General features: G+C 35.6%; 1 pseudogene; it reads right to left on the bottom strand.

The window, feature by feature from the left end:
• Positions 1–3,687: 3,687 nt before the first annotated feature.
• Positions 3,688–6,736, bottom strand: LOC107006336 (annotated as a pseudogene).
• Between the last annotated feature and the right edge of the window lie 685 nt (positions 6,737–7,421).

A 7,421-nucleotide genomic window follows, 5' to 3' on the forward strand; every position in this document is an offset into this window, starting at 1 on the left:
TGACAATAATTTTATTATTTTGTTGTTATATGTGGATGACATGTTAATTGTAGGACAAGACAAAGAGTTGATTGCAAAGTTGAAGAAAGATTTGTCCAAGTCATTTGACATGAAAGACTTGGGCCCAGCACAACAAATTTTAGGGATGATGATTGTTCGAGAACAAACAAAAAGAAAGTTGTGGCTATCTCAAGAGAAGTACATTGAACGTGTACTAGAACGCTTCAACATGAAGAGTGCTAAACCTGTTAGCACGCCTCTTGCGAGTAATCTGAAGTTGAGCAAACATATGTGTCCTACAACAAAAGAGGAGAAAGAGGGAATGGCTAAAGTTCCTTATTCTTCAGCAGTGGGGAGTTTGATGTATGCGATGGTGTGTACAAGACCTGATATTGCTCATGCAGTTGGTGTTGTTAGCAGATTCCTTGAAAATCTTGGAAAAGAACACTGGGAGGCAGTTAAGTGGATACTCAGGTATCTAAGAGGTACCACAAGAGATTGCTTGTATTTTAAAGGATCTGATCCAATCTTGAAGGGCTATACTGATGCTGATATGGCAGGTGACCTCGATAATAGAAAATCCACTATTGGATATTTGTTTAGATTTTCAGGGGAGTTATATCATGGTAGTCAAAGTTGCAGAAGTGTGTCACACTCTCTACAACTGAGGCAGAATATATTGCAGCTACTGAAGCTGGCAAAGAGATGGTATGGCTGAAACGATTTCTTCAAGAACTTGGACTGCAACAGAAGGAGTATGTCGTCTATTGTGACAGTCAGAGTGAAATAGACTTGAGCAATACCACCTGTACTATGCAAGGACGAAGCATATTGACGTGAGATATCACTGGATTCGTGAAAAGATAGAGGACGGATCTATGCAGGTCATGAAGATCCCTACTAGTGAAAACCCTTCAGATATGCTGACCAAGGTGGTATCAAGGGACAAGTTTGAGCTATGCAAAGAACTTGTCGGCATGTACTCAAGCTAGAAACCTAGAGCTATCTCCTTCAGGGTGAATGGGTATGGAGGGGGAGATTGTGGGGTCCATCCCCATGTAGCAAACTTTGAATAGCTCTCTGCCAATTTCAAAGTTTGGCAGATTTGGTGCTGAATTATTTTTCAGCTTTACTTAATTTTCAACTAAAATCTTACCTAGAAATCTTCATAGGTGAAAAGGTTGAAACTTTGTTTTTTTTGTGATGTCACTGATGACATCATTAGGAGTAGATTTTCCTATAAATACAGAGCTCTCGCTCATTTAAAAATGCACCAAAAAGAATTACAAAGGAGAGAAAAGAAGAGTGAGACATCATAGAGGAAAATAATATGTGAGGAAAAACAGAGAGTGTGAGCGATATTGTAGTGAGGTGGAAAAATCAAAAGAGTGTTATTTCTTTTGAATGTGTAGTGGTCTTTGGAGTTTTACTCAGACATACAACTGTAAAATCCTTACTATAGTGATATTTGTTGCTCCTCTCGGGTCGTGGTTTTTCCCTTATTTAGGAGGGTTTCCACATAAAATCTTGGTGTCATTATTTCTCTTTTATTCTCGTTGAACCGCATTATTGTGTTCCACATTTATTGCCTTTATTACCGCAAATATTATTTCTGTTACGGATTTATTCCCAACACGATCCCCACTTCGTATGAAGCTTTTGAAGCAGCAATCAAAGAAGAATTTGAAAAGATGGTAAGTCTCTTGATACTGAGCACACTCAATAATAATAATTCTTCCGCTTGTTAATAGTTTCAATAGGTTTACCTGGCCATTTTGACAGGTCTCGGAAGTTAAAACAGCTCATGTAAAGGAAGCAACGCCTTCTCAAATTCCTGAGGATCTTAACACAACAATTAAGAGTGGAAACATTCGGGCCCCAACACATTATTTCCACCATATCTGATGATAGAGGTATGGACTGACATTGACTAATTATCATTGGTTCATTTTGCTTGTTTCGGGGTCTGAATAAGAGTCAAATCCAGTGCTGATTCTTCCATTTCTTATTTATAGGTGAACAACCATGCTACGCTGGTGTACCCATGTCATCTATTGTGGAGCAAGGATTAGGTGTCTGTGATGTCATTTCTCTGTTGTGGTTCAAATGCAGCCTCCCCCGTTATTGTACACATTTTATTAAGATAAATCATAAAATTAGCATATATTGGACTGCATGGTCTCGCCCTCACTGTTACACCCTGTATGTAGTCGGAACTTAAGAACCATTGCTGGTCCCCAAGCGAGTCCTCAGGTTGAATACAAGCGGAAGACTAACTTAAGCATACAAAGCATAAAACAAAATAATATTCATTGAAAGTCAAATAATTAACTTAGAATATAATCGAACATATGCCTTGAGACATAAATTTTATTTAGAAACTTATGATATACAACATTATTTCTACCACTTATGCCTTGAGTTATAACTTGACAATCGACTTATGTTTTGGACATAACTTATCTATTAAACATATGCCTTGAAGCACCAGCTCGGGAGTTAAATCACTCACCTCTAATTTTCCATCAATTTGTTCTCCCTCTCCTAAAATCTAACACCTCCGTAAACTCTTCTTCTCCTGCTCCGCCAAGAGTGAAATGGGAGAATGATGGAAAATATAAAAATGACCAAAGAACTAAAGCAAAATAATTGAAAATAGGAGGAAGCAGGACAGGTGTAGTACACATGTATATTTATCAGTGAATACAGCTCAATAGTGTAGTACAATTTTCAATGCTATTGATACAGATCTATAGAGCTGTGTTGGTATTTCTTTTGGATGTTGCTTCAGCAGAATCAATATAAGAAATTAATAGGACTACGATGAATCTGAACATTCCTGCTCCAGTGTAGGATGATAAGATTGGTCAAGCTTAGTCTTTTTCTTTGCAATTTATCATTTTCAGCACTTAAATGGGTGTCCTTAAAGGTGAAAGAACTCATAAATCAGAGGAAATCTTTTGTTGATTTTTCCGCTTTCAACTTTTTGGTTTGAGTCAAAAGTAATTGATTGAAAAACATTTGCATTTGGTAACTTTTACCCATTAAATAGTTTGATTGTAACACAGTTGCCTCAAGTCCATTATGTTAATATATCAACTGATTTTACCCTATCAACCAATAAAGAAAGACCAAAAGATTTCACATCAGTTTCTTCAGGTCATATTCATGCCACGAGATTTGATTGTTTCAAGTCATATTTATTACTAAATTTTTTATCAGGTTATTTGCAGTATAGATTAAAAGGCAAGCAGTCAACGGTAGTGTTTCTGGTAATTGTCTAATAAGTACTTCACCTATTGAACTCAAATTTTTTTTCCCTCTTGATTCTTTTTATTTCTCAGAGCATATGTGAGGATTATGAGATAAAAACACTTCTGGTTTCTCAAGTTATCTAAAGGCAAAAAACACTTTATGTTTTTTACAACTTTCAAGTGAATGAAGTTAGTTAGCAAACTCAAAGCCCCGATCCTATTCTACATGTTGATAAATGTATATTATAGTGTACAACATTTATAACCGAGCAGAATAAGAAAAATGCAGCATGTAGTTCATTTTATGCTAATCTTACATCTACATTGAAAAAAAATTGTGCTACTTTCATTTTACTTATCATTTCAAGGTCCATTATGAGTCGGAAGGAGATGATCTACATTGATGTGAGTTCAATTCTCAGGTTAGATATGCCTAAAATCTGAAGATTATGACAGAAGAAGCAAAAGCGAAAGATTTGAAACTAAAGGTACAATCTCTAGAAGATTTGAGCGAAGCTTTTTGGTCGCCTGCTATCAATTTTGTTGAGTCGGGCATTTTTTCGGAGATTAAAAAAAAGCCTGAATGGACATTTTTGGTAGTAAAGGGCTTATTACTTTTTTTAAGTGGTGTATTTTTTTTTATATAAGTAATTAATATTTATGTATACTAGATGGACATTTTTGTTTAATTTATCTAATATTAAATGTTGGGCCGTGCAGCCCATCTAGTATATCTATATCTATATCTATATCTATATATATATATATATATATATATATATCTTTATATATATATATATATCTTTATATATATAGATATATATATCTTTATATATATAGATATATATGTCTTCTCAAAATTATGAAAAACTTCTTAAAAGTTGCAGTAAGAATATTTTATTGTCCTAAGCAATGAAAATAAGACAATGTATGGTCTAATCGAGTCTCTTCTTAAATATATGAACTCTCTCTTTCAAATGATGACATACCAAATACACAAGAGTAGAGAAAGCTAGTGTTTACAATCAACATGTGTTCTATAGTATTAAATTCAAAAGGATAATGCACAAGTACCCCTCAATCTATGCCCGAAATTTCAGAGAAACACTTATACTATACTGAGGTCCTATTACCCTACTAAACTTATTTTATAAGTAATTTTCTACCCTTTTTTAGCCTACTTGGCACTAGTTTGAAAAAAAAGTCAATCATCGTTGGGCTCACAAGATAGTGCCGCGTAGGTCGAAAAGGGGTAAAATTATTAATAAAATAAGTTCAGGGGGTAATAGGACCTTAGTATAGTATAAGTGTGTCTCTGAGATTTCGGACATAGATTGAGGGGTACTTGGACATTATCCCAATTATAGAACACATGCAACAAAAAGATGCTCATTACAACAGAAAAAATCTTTCTAATCATTTCAACGAACCACATTATAATAATGTTCAAAGAAAAAGACATGGTTGTACCATCTAAAGAGCCATCAGTTCTCTTTACATATCTGTTTACTTCCATAGCATTCAAGAGAGGCCCTATGGTGGAATCGGATGTCTTTCCGAAACGAAAAGATAATACAAAGGGCAAGGACAAGTTGAAGTAGCCAGGCTCATATAAACGATATTTCCCATGGGCATTCTCTTGGATATCAACAGCAACCTTGCTGATATCAGGAGCTCCAGGGAGAAGCAACCGGAATTTCCTACTATCACCAGGTTTTAAATCCTCAATTTCAGCAAAATAAGTAAATGCCCAACCAAAACCAGGGAAACCATCGAGATTTAGACGATAAGTTAACAAGATATTTCTTCCTACTACAGCAGTCTGTATTGCTTTCTGAGGAGGCATCTCACCATTTAAGGTATTCACATCAATTGGCATTTTGGTTGAAACTCTTTCAGTACCAGCAGCCACATCAACAGGTAATTGGCTTATTTTAGGGTGTCAGACGCCCATATTCTATCAAATGGGTCATCAGGGTACCTAGGAGAATAAGGACATAAAGGGAAGATTAAATTTCAGAAATCGAACAAAAACAGTTAGTCAGAAGAAAACCATGCTAGGGACAGAGCCTAAGCCTGCTTGTTTCAGTTCAAAAATGTCAATGGCTATCATATTCTAAAAATTTACAAGAACGTGCAAGAACGTAGATTTGGAAGCTGCCACAGTAACAGAAGAACTGAAACATACCTGACAGGATTAGCCCAAAATTTATCCTAGCAGAAACGCTCATGAAAAAATCATTCTCAAATTCAGTCGTATATATTGAACCATTAAAATGTCGGAGCTCAAGTGCAGAAATGAAGGGAAGCCCCGTGGTTGCATTGGATAAACAGAAACTTACGGAAGGTTCCTTGGCTAGAAATATTACCTCCTGGTATTCCATTGTATTAGCATCAGATATACTATTGTAGCCCAATGAGTTAACCCAAGTGAGATATCAAACTTTGGGTACACATCGTCCTTATCAAAGTTTCCATATAGAAAAGTTGCTCTTACAAGGTACCTGTTTCGGGGAATCACATCAAGTGTATAGCAATACTTCCTGTTATCGGCTGGAAAGTATCTCAAGGCCATATACTCTGTCCTTATCTCATTTGCTACAGAGATATTGGCTACATTTCCGCTAATCATTTAAGTATCAGGAGTCCATTTAAGACCAAGTTCATCTGTGAAGTTATCTTTGCCTCCACAATCTAAACTTACAAAACCTGTTTGACAGTTTAATATTTATCAGCAGTGCATAAAGAATGAATATATATCCACCAACTTTCACACCCATTGGTAAAGCTTCATCAAAAAATGAGAACTGCTTTCTTCTTTAGCAAAACCCAGAAATTTTACTTCATGTCTTATTAATCTCTCTTAACATCAACGACATACACAGTGAAATCCCACAAGTGGATTTGAAGTGGGGGGGGGGGATAAGTATATGCCGACCTATTCCTACCTCGCGGACATAAAGAATTTGTTTCTGGAGGACCCTCGGCTTGAGTTCAACAAATCAAAGTACGTACGAAAAGGAAAAATGTCATTGAAGAAAACATAGCAACTAATAAAGAAACAATACTCCACTAACAACTAACCTTTTACATCCTCCTATCTAAGGTCATGTCTTCGGTAAGTTGAAGATGTGCCATGCTTATCTAATCACCTCTCCCCAATACTTTTTTGGCCAACCTCCTATAAATCTCTCTAGCTTCACAGAAACTTGAGCGATTGTATAACACTTTTCTGTTAGATGCTATTATTTTAGTTACACCAAGAAGTAGCATTTTTAAAAGCCAAATGCAGTGTCAACAACTAAACAACATTTTCAGCCATTTCCTTAAATCCAGATCAGGATCTGGCTTACTAAAGCCGAAATGAGGTCTCAAACCACTAACTTACAGATAATTCTGAGCATATCATCAGTTCTCTGCTTGAGATTATCATCACTTCTTATGATTGCAACAAAAGCTTTATGAGTAATGTGGTTATTCATGCAATTTAATAACTCTTTCTATCAGCTCTTACAAGTCAAAATTACCTATGGCATCTGGCAGAATTTTAATTTGAGAAATGGGAAATGACAAGGACAGGCTGACAGCAGCATTGAGAATTTAACTTGAAAAAACAATTGAATGGCCACTTGATGTAAGTGGTTCCGGGCTTATGCTTATTTCTAGTGTTGTACTTGTTCTAATCTGCACAAAGGGATCAGGAAATGTTTCTCTCATTTATAGAAAGTTAAGTCAAATCTCAATCAATGCCAGATCTTTATCATATTATTAGGCTGCATAGGCATGACTCCATTGTCCGTTGGACACCAATTGACGCAAGCCAGCCTTCAAGAATTGGATTAAGCTATTCAAAATAGTCTAAAATTTATCCTCCAAAAGGTCGAACTTTTCCTGCTCAAATTATGTTCTAGATCAGAGTTCCCTTTCCACAAGTATGATACCGAGTCAAAGATTTGAAATGGTAACATGATCCATCAGATTTTTAAGAATGAAAGCATAAGCACCCATAATGCATACGTTCCATGAATACGCATTCAACTATAGATACATCCCTTAAAGTATGTAGCATAGAGCAATGAGACAAACAAAACATTTAATTTCTCCTTTTCTTCTATATTTTTTTTCTCCATTTTCCATTTCAAGTAAAATTAACTACCTTAATCAAAT

This window comes from Solanum pennellii, chromosome 12, assembly GCF_001406875.1.
Source record: "Solanum pennellii chromosome 12, SPENNV200".
Lineage (NCBI taxonomy): Eukaryota > Viridiplantae > Streptophyta > Magnoliopsida > Solanales > Solanaceae > Solanum > Solanum pennellii.